The 16,425-nt window shown below is 37.8% G+C and overlaps 1 pseudogene; it reads left to right on the top strand.

Annotated features, from left to right (window-relative positions):
• Positions 1-9,635: 9,635 nt before the first annotated feature.
• On the top strand, positions 9,636-9,806 carry LOC138399276 (U2 spliceosomal RNA; annotated as a pseudogene).
• The last annotated feature ends 6,619 nt before the right edge of the window (positions 9,807-16,425 follow it).

Genomic DNA, 16,425 nt, shown 5'->3' with positions numbered 1-16,425 from the left:
GGTTCATTTTCCAGATCCCTCCACTCCACAGGATCATAGCCTTCTTGTCCGGATCCCTCATTACCCCTCCAGAACCTTGACAGCTCTCCCTTTCCTCTGTCCCAAACCATTGTTGGAAGATCCGGGATTGGTCAGGACTCCCACTGACCCGAGAGGACTGACCAATTCACGACAACAGCATGGCCCAGCAGAAGGCCATTTTTCTCATATAATAGGAGATCCAGAGGGAGCATCCATCCAGGACTTCTGGAACTGACGTAGGAGTTCATCAAAGACGTAGGCTTTTCTTGGTTTTCTGTTCTGCCATCTCTTTGTGATTACAAGATGACTTTTTGACTCCCAGTCCTCAAATCTATTTCTAGGGAGGTTAACAGCGATAAGGGCTAAAGGCATGAGCTAGCTAAATCTGTCCTTTTTATTTCATCAAGAAAGAGTACTTCACAGAAGTGTCACCCAAAAGAATTTTGCTTCCAACCTATTGGCCAATACTAAGCAACATGGCCACCTCTAATATCAAGAGAGTCTGAGGAAGCTTTTTTAACTAGGCACTTTGTATCCCCAAACAAAATTTGGGTTCTGTTATAAAGAAGAACGGGAGAATAGATATTGGGTAATGCTTCAACACTACCATAAACAAGTCCAAAGAAAAAGTTGGCCAACTTGGAATGATGTGATGCTCTCATATGCTTTATTTCCTACGTAAATTCCACCTGGCAGCTCCTACGCCCACACTGTTTAGGACTTGCTTGATATTGCTGGTGACTGGAATACCTCATCTATCATATTGCTACATGTTGACCTATTGGCCATAGCCCTCAGCAGCCAACCGCATAGCTAGTGAAGTTCTGTGACATTTACTTACTTTTTTTTCCAACCATCTCATGTCAGTCTCATGAAAGCTCATATCTTGTGGCCAGGACTGAATGAGTTATGACAATATAAGATCTCAAACAGGGTGAAAGGCAATGACGATTGGAAGAATCAGGACAAGAGTTTAATTCACTGAAGTGATAAAAGATATACCTGGAACTAAGAAATATGAGTGACAAGTAAAAGTCCCATCTTTCCCTAACCCTCCATCCCAACTCCAGGGGAAATTTGTTTGTTTTTTTTGTTTCTAGTATATATACTGCCAGAAAATTTTCAACTGTATACAAACATACATGGTAGAATTTTTATAAGTGTGACACGAGTGACAGTATACTAAGCACCTGTTGTATAACTTGATATTTTTCCATACATAAGGATCTACCTGATTCTGCTTGGTATCACATTATTCAGATGTATCCAAATTTCTTAAACTAGTCCCCTACTAAGGGGCATTTATCTTGTTTTCAGTTGTTTTCCATTATTCAGAATACTGCAGTGAACAGCTTTCTACAACGGACTTTGATCATCTCTGTGAGTATGTGTTGGACAATTTCCTACAAGTGCCATAGAAATTCACATTTATTAAAAAGAATGAAATTGGGATTGCCCCAGAAAATCTTGGTTGCATAGGCAGAATAATTAAAACTATTTTCTGCTCACAAATAGCCTTGTAGATTTGAGTGGGAACTTATTTTTTCATTCACTATCAGCTACAGTTGAAAATTCAGAAGAAATTTATTTTGGTTTCTTCTTAGGACACATTTAAATGATATCCCTGCCCCCCAAAAGTCTGCAAGTTAATAAAAATTATTAATATAAGATTCATTAGTATTACACTTTTGTAAAGTGCAGCGCATAACTGGCACGGAGATTTAAATAATTCAAAAGAGAAAACAAAACAACTTTGCCTTAGAATAGCCAGAAGACTAGACCAAAAGTGGCGTGGATTTTCTTTCTACATTTTACTATACTGGAGGATGCCATTCTACTAGGACATTTCGGGAAAAAATATTATTTTAATATTAAAAGAACCCTATATATATAAAATGGTGTAAAATTTAAAATTTACATACTTTTTTAGATAAATAAGAGATTTTGAAGAAATTTTATTCTTGCTACAGATTAGTCTATGAACCCCATCTCTTATATATTTATATCTGCGGTTAGTGTTATATCTGTGACAAGGTTTCACTGGATGAACACATTAATTTTTCCTTCCACTCCTCATTCGTAAGAATTTGTGTCTATGTGTGTGCACAGACAGATTTAAAAGAACACAACAAAGGAAATTATATTCAAGTGCCAAATAGAGAGTTTGTAGAATTGGTAATATTAACTCTTGTTAGAGTAATGTATTGTTCTGTGTTGAGGTTAATAAATGGGAAAGTCTAGGGTAACTAAATTCCATGTAAGCTTCTAAAGTTGTGGTTTGCTTGCCTTTGACTGATCTTAGGTCAACACAGAGACTAGACTGTGAGACTTTGAAAAAAAAAATGTTTTTTTAAGAATTTAAAAGAAATGATGAACAAAACTTTCTGTCCATATCAAAAGGACTTTCATGATGTCTCCAAGCATTTGTTGAAACCAGAAATATAGCATTTCATAGGATATTTCCTAAAGCTTTAAATTTTTCTGTCATGCTCAAGGCCTGAGGAATTATAGCTGTTTCTTTTACCTGTCCTGGCGTTATGTAAAAAGTAAGCCCTTTACCTTGTTTGTCTTTGTTCCATGTCTCTTTTTATAAAGATGAATGATGACCTTGTGACTTTTGAACATCAGTGATGGGTTATTTCAGGACTTTTCCCCCCAATAGAGCTGCCTTTTTTTTTTTTTTAACCTTTTATCTATTTTGGAGTTAAGCATTGGCAGTATCACCCTGGCCCTCTTACTTTGGGAATGACTGGGAAAAAAAAAATCAACTTCTTAAAAGGATTATCTTTTTAGTTTTGTTTTTCCTTTTATACTTAAAACTCTTCATACATCCCCCAGCCTTTTGTTTCTATTTGCATCCCAAATCTGTATTACTTGGTGGCCAGTCAATGTACGTTAAGTTTCTGTTTCCAAAGTTACCGGCGTCTTCCACATCATTTCACAAGTGGGGACACTGAGGCACCAAAGGCAATAAGGGGTTTTGGAGTGTCTTTAACTTGGTTTTTGATAGAACTGAGATCAGATGCACGGCTTTTTCTTTCCAACTATGCTTTCCCCCTTGTTTCCTAGCCTCCCTCTGAACTCTCTGGTTCTTTAAATGATGGGGTTGTAAACAGCGAGTAGAATAACTAGCTGGTGAAACAGGAGTGGCTGTTGTAGTCAGCCACAGACACACAGGAAGAGCTAGCTGAACATTAACCTTGGGGGAGGAGATGACCAGCCTCTTCAATAATGTTAACCACCCATTCAGGCTCACTCAACCAGACTCTGTTCTTCTATTCTTTCAATAAATCTGTACCTTATAGTACTGAGTTAAAGGAAACATGAACCTTAGATGGAGAGTCAGGAAGACCCGTAAGTTACCATGATAGATATTAATAGAAGATTCAGAGGAGAGAGAAGTTGCTTTCAGGAGGAAGATCTGGGAAGTCTTTATGGAGAAGTTCAGCGCCTGGTACATAGTAAGTATCTGGTAAGTTTTTGCTTACCGGATAGTTACTAATATCCAGTATTATGGATGAGGCTGCATGTGAGCCAGGTCACTGAGAATAAGTAGGAATTAGTCATATTGAGTTGAGAGAGAAGGAGATGAAGCCAGAGGGAATTGTGTGGACAAAGGAGAGACATTTTTGACATGCACAGAAAAGAGCTAATGTCTAGCCAAGTCTGACAGCCCCAGGGGCCTTCTCTCCTTCAGCTGTGGCTATTTGACCTCTACTCTCGGCTTCCTGACAATCACTTGGACCCTCTGTGAATATGTGTGTGTGTGTGTGTGTGTGTGTGTGTCCCAGATCTGATGTTCAGATTGCCGGTCAAGCGTTGATTGTCAACCAGGCCTTTTCTTGTTTTTGAGCCTCATCACAGTGCTGATCTCTAGATTTCTGTCCCATTTCTTGGACCTGAGCCCGTATTTAGTAATCAGCCTGCACTTCAGTCTCTCTCAGATATAAGCCCTGCCTCATTCTTGGCCTTTCAACACTTTAAAGACATTGATCCACTGTCTTTTGGCCTCTAAGGCTTCTGATGAGGTAGTCACAGCCCTTTCAATCATTGTTCCCCTGTATGTGATGTGTCATTTTTCCTTAGCAACTTGTAAGATTTTTTTTGTTTTAATCTTTGGTTTTCAGCAGTTTGATTATGATGTGTCAGGTCTGGTTTTCTTTGAGTTTATCCTCCTTGGGGTTCACTGAGCTGCTTTAATCTGCAAATTTATGTCTTTCTTCAATTGTGGAAGTTTTCAACCCTAATCTGTTTTTCTTTTCTTTGTGAAATTGTGATGACATATATGTTAGGCCTTTTGATATTGTTCTATAGGTCCCTGAGGTTCTATTTTATTTTATATTTTCCCTTCTCTGCTCTTTAGATTGGATAATTTTTATTGATCTACCTTTTTATTCATAGACTTTTCTGTCATTTCTATTCTGCTGTTGAGCCTATGCACTGATTTTTTTAAAAATTCAGGTATTGTATTTTTTTAGTTTTGAAATTTCCAATCAGTTTGTTTTATAGTTTCTATTTCTTTGCAGAGAACTTATTTCTTTCCATTCGTTGCAAGTATTTTTACCTTTGCCTCATGGATCATAGCTATAACAGCTGCTTTAAAATCTCTGCCTAAGAATTTCAACATCTGGGACATTTCAAAGTGATGTATGTTTCTTATCTTTTCCTTTGAGAATTGGCCACATTTTCCCAGTTCTATGAGTAGTTTTGGATTGTATCTCGGACATTGTGAATATTATGTAGTGTAGACTATTGGTATAAAACAAGTGGAAAACATTGATTTTTTTGTTTGATTTATCAGGCAATCAACCTAGTTAGGTTCAGACTGAAAGTTCTGTTTTACCCTCTGTGTGCGGTGGTTTTAATCTATGTTCAGCTTTTAAAGCCTGTGGTATGCTGCTTTGAGTATGTCCCACGCATGTGCCACTCAGGGATCAATCTCCCACTTGAGCTGTAGTTTAATATCAGTTCAGCTCTCCCAGCCTGTGCTGTGCTGGTTTGGGTCTATCCATGCATGAACTTGTGTGAGTTCATGAACAGAATTATGGGATCCCTTTCTATAGCTCTCTTCTCTCCATACTTTCTGGCCCACAAAGATCCCTTTTCCCAGCTCTTTCATCTAGATAGTCAAGGTTATCATCTCAGTTTTAGCAGTCTGCCCAGCTGACTCTTTCCCTGCTCTGTGTTTGGGGCCACCCTCAGGGCAAAGCTATGGGAAAAGAAAAAAAGAATACTTGGGAAATTCATACCTTTTCAGGTAACCTCCCCAAGTTTCAACTTCCTTCTTCAATCTGCTTGCTTTGGCTTAACTTTTAGAGTCCTTAGGGGTTAATTTTTGTATTTTGTTAAGAGTTTTTTGTTATGATCAGTAAAAGAGGTAGGCTGTGTTGGGCTTGCCCTATTATGCCAGAAACAGTCTAAGTTCATATGGAAAGTCCATTTTTGAGGAGCTTGGAAAGGAAAATGAAGAAAACAGCAGGATGGTGCATTGGTAAGGAGGCAATGTGGAAACAAGGAGGTCTTAGAACGGTCTAGGGGGACTTGTTTGAAGGCCAGCATCAGAGACTTAGAGGAGAAGTTAAATAATAAAGATGATATGCCTCCATTAGAGGAAATGATGCTAGAGAGGGCTCTGAAAATTAGGTCAAAGCAGGTAGATTGTGGAGGGAAGATGAACTCAACTTGCAGAAGTGACCTGCAAGGGAATGAATTTCCCAGGTGTCTTGTCTTCCTCTTCTTCACAGCTTTGCCCTGTGGGTGGCTCCAAGCACAGATCTGGAAGGTGGGTCTGAGGTGCAGACTGCTAAAACGCAGATAATCCCCTTTCTGGCCTGAAGAATTGGGTAAAGGGGCACTTGAGGGCCAGGGAGTGTGTAGTGTGTAGTGTGCTTGGAACCCACAGAACTGCATGTATAGATCTGACCGCAGTCTCAGGAAGGAAGGGATGGGATTCAGGACATAAGTTGTGGATATGGCTTACAGGAGAGGAGACAAGCTTCCTTTTCTGGGATGGAGGAAGGAAGGTGAGGATGGGGATAAACCCCAGAATTATTGGGGTGAAGAGAAAACAAGCTAAGTTGGCTGATACCTAACATCCTGCTGGGATCACCTGCCAAGGGTAAGGGGGCTAAGTTGGGGTCCAGGACTTATGAAGACATCTTTAGCTAATCAAATCCTCATGAGGTTTAAAAGGACTTCAATCCAGATGCAGTGCTAGTATTTTATCTCTGGCTGAAGCAGGTCATCCCCATGTACCCTTTAAACCAGCACTGTTCCCATAGGAGCTAAATGTCAGACCAGAACTTGTCAGGAGGGAACTAGGTCTAAACTTGGATAACATGTGCATTGCATATTCTCTCCATTTCTAGAGTTGAAAATGGCTTTGGAAAAAAAAAATCATACAATTATAATATGTGGACCACAGAAGAAAGAAGGAAAGTTAGCAATGTTCTGGGAATGGTGCCCAGCTCTTTTATGATTCTGAGTAGTAAAGTTGCAGCTTGCCACATGCAAACTTGTTGGCAGAATGCAGGCTGGAGCAATGCTCAGTCAAGGCCTCTCACTCATCCACTTCATTTTTTGCCAGCATCACCATTATTAATGAAGAGCGACTGAGCCTCCTGGCAGGTTCAAGTTAGTTCTGATGTAATTGTCCATTATCTCTCTTGTAATCACTTCCATGCAGTTCAAGTTCCTCCCTTCTATTTCCTGAAATCTAACTCCCAGCACTCTGGTTCTGGGTGCACCAAAATGCCAAGTCACTTCAGATTGGATTTCTTCTGACTTTCTCTTCCCAGTACTAAACTCTGCACCTCTCTCAGTTGAAGAGAAAAATCATTTAGAGAGTTACTGTTGGTTTAATTTCTATTAACAAGGTACAATATCAACATTTTCCTCCAGGCAGGGGTACAAATGACATGTTTTTTCCATATGTGGTTTGTGTGTGTGTAAGTGCTCTAAGACTGTTTTTATTAAAACAAAGCAAGATCTACTTCCTGTGAGACCCGATGTTTTGTTGTTAAATGATGGGGTTTTGTGTTTCTATGTTAAAGTCCCCTGGGCTGGGGTCACAATTAGAGGTGGTGGGAACTGACTGAAGATCACCCCAGAGTGTCAGCTAAAGGGGGTTCAGATGAAGCTGAGGACAAGGAAAAAAGAATGCTTTTGGGGATGAAAAATGACTTACAAATGGACTACCAACCACAAACTGCTGGTTTGATTAGTTTAAAATTAATAATGTGCTGAATGATGATCTCCTCTTGACTTTAGTAAGGATTTAATATATGTTCCGATCATCCAGATAATCTTGATTTTTTAAAAAAGTGAATTGCAGCGTCATATGACACTAATCTCATTCATCAGTTTTTGTCTCATAAAGTCAGAATCCCATGGGTAGGTTTATGAGTTCAGGAAGGAAACTAAGCTGTAGACTCCTGGATATTTAAGGCTGAAAAAATATATATTGCAATCCTCTCATCCAACTCCTTTATTTTATAACCAGAAATTGAAACATATGAGAAGTTAAGCAACTTGTTAAAAGTCACACAGTTGGTTACTGCCATAGCCTCAATGGAGATGCACGTGTATTCACTCCCTGTCTACGAGCTTTCCCTTTTACCTTGAAGATTCATGCTTGTCTTGCTGCCTTTGTGTTTTCTCTTTAGATCGAAGAGTTGGAGGTCGGTGGGTGTGGGAGGAAGGAGAGAGAATACAGAAAGAAAGTCCCTGAAAAGGAGTCAGTTTCTCAGAAGGGAATGGCTTAAAGATGTTGATGCTCATTTATTATAAGATTTCCATTCACTTAGGAGAAAGTCTGTGATTCTCACTCCTAGGAGGACTCCTGGGATCCAGAAACCCCCTAAGACCCTCCAACATTTAGCAATCATGCCAGGCCAGTGAGGGACTTCCTTGAGCTCACAGCACAAATGGTGTTTGGTGTTTCCTGCCTGTGCTCTCCTCCCTCGATGAACCAACACACACAGCTCATCATTGTATTATGAGGGGCCTGTCGCAAACTGAAAGTTAAGATTTTTTAGGTGCTCTTAGACTTGGTTAATGTGAGAATTTTCCCTTGGAAAAAAATAACTAAATGAATGAAAAGTTCTGGCGACTTCCAGGCAAATTAGAAAATGTGGATTTTATTTAGGTTTTCAATGATCATCCTCTCTCCTGCATACGTATTCATGCTCATCAGTATGAGCCAATCCAGCCAATTCAAAGAACACAAAACCAGATGGGAATAGTTTCTCAGGTGTGATTTAGGGAGTAGCATTACCCAGTATTGTTAGAATGGGTTAGAATCAGACTCTAAGGGAAGACAGAGAGTCCAGATGGCTCTAGAAATTCAATCTCAGGGCCTGACAGCGTGGGAATTGAACTGGCCTGCCCCAAATCACTGACAACCACTAGACAGGTTGCTGGGATGAGGCAAAAGATCTTGATTCAGGTGGTAAAGAATGTTTTCTGGAATGCCCTAAGCACTAGCCATCATTTCCCAAATTCTTCTTCTTCCTTCTTCTATTGCTGGAACCAGACACAGGCCACCTAGATAGTGACTTGGGGAAACAAAGTAACTTAGCTCTGCTAGACAAAGACCCAAGACTCATTCATACATCAGCAACCAGCCTAGAACACACCTCTTGTCTTTTTTAGGAATGCTCTTCTTTCCATCCACAGATGTACCAGTGGCTGCTCTTAAACTCCTTTTTATGACCAAGTGAGACAATCAATTTGTGGAAAGAATAGGAGGTTTTAAAAAGGAGCCCCTTGGCCCAATCCTGGTGGGAACAAAACCACAATTAGCTATAGAGCCTTACGAAGGTGCTTTTAACCTCTTTATACCTAAGGGTTCACTTCTCCAGAATAATCTCTATAGTCATTCCCAGTTTAAAATTCTGTGTTTATTACCCTGTCAAGGCTGCATATTGTAGTCATAACAACTTCCACCTGCACCTGAACACCACTTACATTTGGCACCTCATGCTTTGTTTTGTTACTCAAGGTGTGGTTCATGGACCGTCATTAGTGAAAGTTTGTAAGAAATGAGAATGTCAGCCCATGCCCCAGACCTACACAATCAGGATCTGCATTCTTACAAGATCCCCAGGTGTGTGGACATTCAAGCTTCAGAATCATTACTCAAGTGGGCTCTCAGAAAACCGGATGTGAACCTGAGAAATTTCACCAATCCTATTGTGTTTTGAGGTCTACATAGGTTAAAAAAAAAAGTGAAAACAATCTGCTTATTATTTGTTATAGACACACATATAATTAATGAATATGTGTGTATGTAATTCCATTTTCATGTAGAGATCCATTCTCTCAGTAAGGAGCTAAATAAGATAAGCTCTGAAATCAATAATTTTATCTTCCAGTAACTAATCTGGAGCACACCCTATACACAGCACTGTGCCAGGCACTGCTTAAACAGTAATAAGCAAAACAACTACATTTTCTGCCCTCCTGGAATTTGCTGTAAATTCAGTAGGAGCTTTCATGATACCTGGAAGATAGTGACCGTATCTTTTACATCTTTGTGTCTTCCAAAAGGTCTAGAGCTGGTACAATATAATAAAGATTCAATAGACTTTTCTCAAGTTAAAAACATAATAGCAACCACTTCTCAGCTTTTTTGGCTAGGACCAAGTGTAGTATCTGTTCTTATAAGTTTAAAATGATAATAGCATTATGCCTGGAAATTACCTGAATAATATTTTGCAATTGTTCAAGCTGTTTGTACAAAACCCATCAGCAAGCTGCAAAAAATGTGGTTAGCATTTAATTAATTCTGTTTCTTCTCACATTATTAAAGTCTGAGCAGTTTGTCAGGTTTTATTAGTAGCAAATAACTTTCCAAATGCAATGTACCCACGTTTCCATTACACACAAATAATATTTGGTTAGATATTACCTAAGCCTGTTATCTACCTGACGGGGTAAAAAAAAAAAAAACATTTCAGCAGGAAAAAAAAAATCATGATGTTTGGTTAGAACTTGTTCTACTTTTGTTTTTTCCATATTGATTTCTGCCTGTGATTCAAAATGTTTGTGTCTGAATGGAGATTTCCAGATCACAGACTTTTGATTGAATGATAATGAGTCAGATTCCCACCTGTCTTATCTTTAATATTTTCTTTGCAAGTTAAATAGAAAGATGGAAAGATAATTTGGCTCCAATATAGAATGATTTGAAAACACCAGCCTAGAAAAAAAAATTGACTGGAAAATAAAAGCATAGGGAAAATCGTAGAGTTGGAAGACAACTTAGACAAAGTCTAATCATGTTGGAGGGAGAGTGGGGTGAGTGGGGGCAGCCCCTCCCCCTCATTTTATAGATGAGGAAAAGGAGGCCTGGAAAGCAGAATTGACTTGCTGAAAGTCAGTCAAGTTTTAGGGAAGCAAATAGAAATTATTTAAGATGGATGCCTTTAGTTCTGTAAAAAAGATTCTCTAGTGCAGTGGTCCCCAACCTTTTTGGCACCAGGGACTAGTTTCATGGAAGACAATTTTCCACAGACTGGGGATGGGTGGGGTGGGGTGTTGTGGGTGGGTGGGAAGTGTGGTGCAGAGCTCAGGTAGTGATGTGCTGCCCATTTCCTAACAGGCCATGGACTGGTACTGGACCTCAGCCTGGGGGTTGGGGATCACAGCTCTAGTGAAAGCACTAATGGATTTCATTTTTATAACCTAGGTATATTAAAAAACAACTTGTGAGGTAGGTATATTTACCTATGAAATTCCAAACTCTCTTTTTCTTATATTCTCCATTTAATTGTTACTCTGATGCCTTTTTTCCAAATCATCCTTGTTGATTTTCTTATTATAGTTGAAGTAAGTTTCTTGTAGACATCATATAGTTAGGTCATGGTGTTTTGTTTGTTTAAGTTTAACAATCTCTGTCTTTTAATTGGCACATTTGGACCATTTGCATTTAAGATAAATATTGATGTGCTTGGATTTAGGTCTACATTTTATTATTTGTTTTCTGTTTTATTTCTCTGTTTTCTCTGAGGTTATTTAAATGTTTTTTAGTATTCCATTGTAATTTTTCTATTGTATGTTTGGCTATATCTCTTTGTATAGTTTTTTTTACTGATTGCTGCAAAGAACACGGTACACATACTTAACTTTTTACAGTTGTCTTGGGATTAATATTTTACCACTCCAAGTGGAATGTAGAAACCTTATCACTATATAGAATCCTTTACTCTCTCCCATTAATGTTGTATTATATGTATATATTTTGTATAATCCTATGTATTGTATGTATATATTTTGAAAAGTTAATCAGATATGTTATAATTTTTGCTTATAATCATCCAAAATATTTTAAAGAATTAGAGAGGAGAAGAATAGTCTACTATATTTACCTATAGATCTAACATTTCTGTGCCTCTTCCTTTATCCCTGATATTCTAAATTTCCTTCTGCTATTACTTCCCTCTGTTTGAACTTTTAGAAGTTCTTTTTGAGTAGGTCTTCAGTTAAGAATTCTCTTAGTTTTCCTTCTGAGAATACCTTTATTTCTCTTTCATTCCTCATGAACATTTTTACTGAATATAGAATTCTGGGTTGATATTCCTTTGCTTTCAACACACAAAAAAATATCATGTCACTTCTCCCTGGCTCCATGGTTTTTCATGAGAAATTTGCAGTCATTTTTAAAATGTCATGCCACTTTGTTCTGCCTTCATAGTTTTTTATGAGAAATCCACCATGAGTTGAAACATTGCACCCTATAAGTAATGTGCTATTTTTTTCTTTGGCTGTTTTTTTATCATTTGTCTTTACTTTTCAGCAGTTTGATTATAATGCATCTGGGTATGGGTTTTTATTTTTTCTTTTTAGAATTCCCTGAGCTTCTTGAATTTGTAGATCTATGTCTTTCACAAAACTTAGGAGATTTTTCAGCCATCGTTTTTTTCAAATTTTTTTCTGCACTTCATTTTCTCTTCTCCTTCTGAGATTCCAATGACATAAATCTAGACATTTTGGTATTATCACACAGGTCCCAAAGGCTCTATTCATGTTTTCTTTTTTAATATTCTTTTTTCTTTTCACTTGTTCATATTGCATAACTACTGTCGGTCTATCTTCAATTTACTGACTCTTATCTTTGTCATTTCTCTTATTCCATTGAGCTCATCTAATGAGTTTTTATTTTAGTTATCTACTTTTAGCTCTGAAATTTGTATGTGGTTCTTCTTTATATTTTCAATTTTTATGAGACTTTCCATCTTTCCGTTCATTTCAAAAACATTTATTCTTACTTCTTGGAGCATATTTGTAATAGGTGCTATAAAGTCTTTGTCAGATAATTCCAACATCTATGTCTTCTCAGCTTTGGCATCTGTTAACTGTCTTTTTCCATGCAAGTTGAGATTTTACTAGTTCTTCATTTGCTGAGTAATTTTGGATTTTATCTTCCACATTTTGAATTATGTTGTGAGATGCTGGGTCTTTTTTGAATCTATGGAGAATTTTGAAGCTTTTGTTTTACCAGATGAACAGTGTGCTTGGATTCAGGCCACAAGTTCCAAATGGCCTTCTGTAGTTTCAATGTCTATTCCATCTTCAAAGCCTCATAGTGCTATTTAGGTCAATCCTACATGGGCACTGTCCAGTGGCAATTCTGAGACCTGGCCAGTAATCTATTCCATAGCTCCATTCTCAAACTCTGTGGGATGCTGTTTAGTGTCAAATCTACACTTGTACAGCTCATAAGACTAGGAGTTCATAAGTACCTTATATGTATTTATGGGTTTACTTTCCTGAGCTTCTCCTTCTTTGCTTCCAGTTCTCTGCGACTCCCTTTTTTCATCCTCTGGCAGAAAGCTGGGCTTTATTTGTCCACTCTGCAATGTAATTCCTGCATAGCCCATATCCAGAGCCAAACAGTAGGAGGACAGAGGGAGAAAAACCTCGGGAGGGGTTCCCTTTACTCTCATGGGACCCCAGTTCCTTCCATCTGGAGGAAGGTCCACTCCCTCAGAGTTGTAGATGCCTATAGGCCACTGGGTCCTGGGAAGCAAGAGAATAGAAAAGAGAAAAAAGGAATAAAAACACTGTATTTTGAGATCCCTTTTCTTCTACTTGAGCTTGAACTAGAGGACTTTTCCTAAAATTCTTTCTGTCTGTATCAATGGTAACTTCTGAGTTTCAGGGTGCCTGAGTTCAGGCCAAATAACATCAATAACAACATCTCATTGATGGTTTAGTGGTACTTAGAACTGTGGCCTTTTCCCCCAATCTACCTACTTTTTACTCTTCAGAGTCCTCGAATAACTGCTCCATGCATTCTGTTGAGGTGTTTAACTGCACCAACTGGGTGGAATGTGCTCTCCATCTTACTAGGAATGAGAACTTTGGAAGCTGTAAAAATTCAAAATAAAACAGATATTTAGGTCTCAGCGACAGAGATTCAATTCAGTTTGTATGGGATGAGATTAGAACAAAAATATATATTGTTTAAAGAATATCCATGTGATTTGAATATATGCCTAAGGTGCAAAACTCTGTCATAAACAAAGATACCTATTGAGAGATATTTTACTTTAAAATCCATTGCTACCTTTTATTGCTATCTTTGCTAGACACTGCTGGATATTTTAAGAGTTGTTTAACTTTATAGAAAATGGTTAGGAGTTCATGCTCTGGAATGAGTTGTACCTGGTTTGGGATGGTTTTTACTATAATAGAACACTCATTAGTTTTCTGTTCTTCAATAATTTGCTTTACCTCCAAGGCTGTTTTGCATCTGGAAAATAGGATAACAATAAAACCTACATTAAAGTGTTATTAGAAGTGTTAAGTGAGATAACAAATGTAAAGCACACAGTATAGTGCCTGGAATATGGTAAATATTCAATAAACATTAACTATTATTACCACTCACATCTTAAAGGTGAGAAATCTGAAGCTCAGACAGGTTAAATGACTTTCTCAAAGCTTCTTCTAAGAGCTAGGAATGTTACATTAACCAGACCCTGAAACATGTTTTGAGGAACACATGTCCCTCTGTGATAGAACAGCTGGAAACATCTGAGAAGACCTTTTAAGACTGAAATAGTTTAGATATAGTTTTGCCTGTATGAAAAAGAAGTTTGTCCAATTCATTTTAAATGTTTATGGGTAACAATTAAGAAGATGTAGCTTCTTTTAGGAAGCCCAACTTATAATAACTTAAAGGCAGAGTCTCCAGTGGAGAGTATTTGTTCTAGAAACCTCCAGTGACTTCTTTCCATATGTGCATGTGCTTAAGCTTTTGCATGGTGATAGAGAATAAGGAAATACCAGATTTTTAATTTCCCCTTCTGCTACTGTGAGCCCAGGAACAATGTTTTTTGTTTGTTTGTTTGTTTTTATCTTAAACACGATGCATATAGATTTAGGATCGTGTTCAGAATCATCAATTAAATGGTTGCTAGACATATAATCTATGTGTATGTATAGTATAAATGATGATACAGTATTTGTAATTCATACATAGTGTTTTATTATCTATTGAATTTTAAACTAACAAGGAACTCCTCCCAGGTTTTCTAAACTGAAGGCTTCAAGTGATATTTTAACTTATTTGCTTCCCAAAATGTACATTTAATTTTAATTTTCCTTTCTAGTTCTTCCCTTCTCATAATTCTCAAAAAAGAAAAAATATATTTTTCTTCTAGGCAGAAGAGGTCCTGGTACTCTCCTAGGAAAAGTTCTATCATTATAATATGATTCCCTCTTTGAGAATGAGGAGTGGCGTCTGCCTCTTACATTTTATCTGCCAATTTATTAGTAGGAATAGCTCTTTGGAGATCTTTATTCTATCATGTAACATTATCCATGTCAGAAGCACAACATCTAGAATAAATTTAATGTACCTTTAAAACCACGCTGTTGACATATTCACAAACTGTAAACGTTTTCTTGGTCTGTATGTGTAGGTGGAGGGAGGCAAAGAGGTGGTAACACCCTAACTGGGTGGGGGAAATGACTCTGTTGACTCTCAGATGGTAAATGTCAACATTTTCCCAAATTCAAACTTGACATTCAGAACAAGTCTAACTTCCATCACGTCTTCATGGAACAATGACAAGTTCTTTACTTTGTAATTTCTATTCCTCAACCTTCAAACAGCATCTCTTGCCGCCTTTGTCAGCAGCACCTTGTAATTCTCAGTCTTGAGAGTTAAGCTTCGGCAGACAAGGATCTCACGTTATCAACTGCATTTTTGGTGAAGTCATATTACAAGGACTTGTTGGCAGCATGGCCCAGTAAATACCTTCCTCTTGGGTAGAAACTAGCACAAGCACACATGACAATACTTGAACAGGGGCTGGGGGGAATCTTAGAAATGATCCATGACATAGTTGTAGTGAGCCAAAGGTTTTCTTGGAGAAGGTTGAGTACTTATGAAGCAAGACAGGGAATCCTTTGCTCTGAATTACACCGAACTGTGTGCACTGTGCACACAGTGTAGATAGCTTTTAAAACCTATCGCCTCTGCTAACGAAGGCTCTTTGAACATAGGTTAGGACAGGATGCATGGGTTTGTATGAGCAACAGATGGTTTTAGAAAAAATACAAATGTGCCAAGTTGGGATTTGATTTTCATTTTCTAACAGTATAACATTGTGATCTGGAAGTAGTTGTGTCTTGGAAGGAAAAGACAGACAGGTGCACACAGCCTATCTAAACCATACCCATTGTGGATTTCCTACTCTGATATTTCTTCTGCCAGTTCTTTTCTTTTTAGCAGACAATATGGTGGAGGTGGAAAAAGTCAGATTTAACTAGGTTCAATCTTGGGCCTACCATTTACTAGCTATTGATGGGATACATCTCTTCTCTGAGCCTCAGTTTCCTCATCTGTAAAGCAGGAGAAAAGCAATAATGATCCACTAAGTTACTAAGATGATTAAGAGAGAGAGCATTTTGGTATTTATTCCCTAGCAAGTAGACTCAGGAAAAAAAAAAAAAGAGAGAGAGAGAGAGATAGCATTTAAAAATAGCTTTGAAAACCATAAAGCTTTAAATATATGCTGATAATGACAATGGTAATAACATTTATAATGGTAAACATGTATTGAATACTTACAATGTGCCGAGGACTACTTTTAACGCATCATCTTGCTTGGTCCTCACAGCAACCTGAAGAAACACATACCAAACATGACACTTGTCACCAAGAAAGGACTCAATAAATATTTTTTTAGAGGATCTCAATTTTTCAGAGGAGAAAACTCTGGTTCACGAAATTTAATAATTCATTCTTTCTTTCCTTCATTCATTTAATGAATTCTTGCATTTAATTTCCAAATAAAGACTTCATGCCCCCTGAAGGCAGAACACATATCTCTCCAGTTCACCAGGATCCTTGGAATAAATGTAGAAACAAATTTAGACCACTAGTTCTCA

Source organism: Eulemur rufifrons, chromosome 18, assembly GCF_041146395.1.
Source record: "Eulemur rufifrons isolate Redbay chromosome 18, OSU_ERuf_1, whole genome shotgun sequence".
Taxonomy (NCBI): Eukaryota; Metazoa; Chordata; class Mammalia; order Primates; family Lemuridae; genus Eulemur; species Eulemur rufifrons.
Note: the sequence above shows the minus strand (reverse complement) of the source record. Positions and strands in the feature narration are given on the sequence as shown.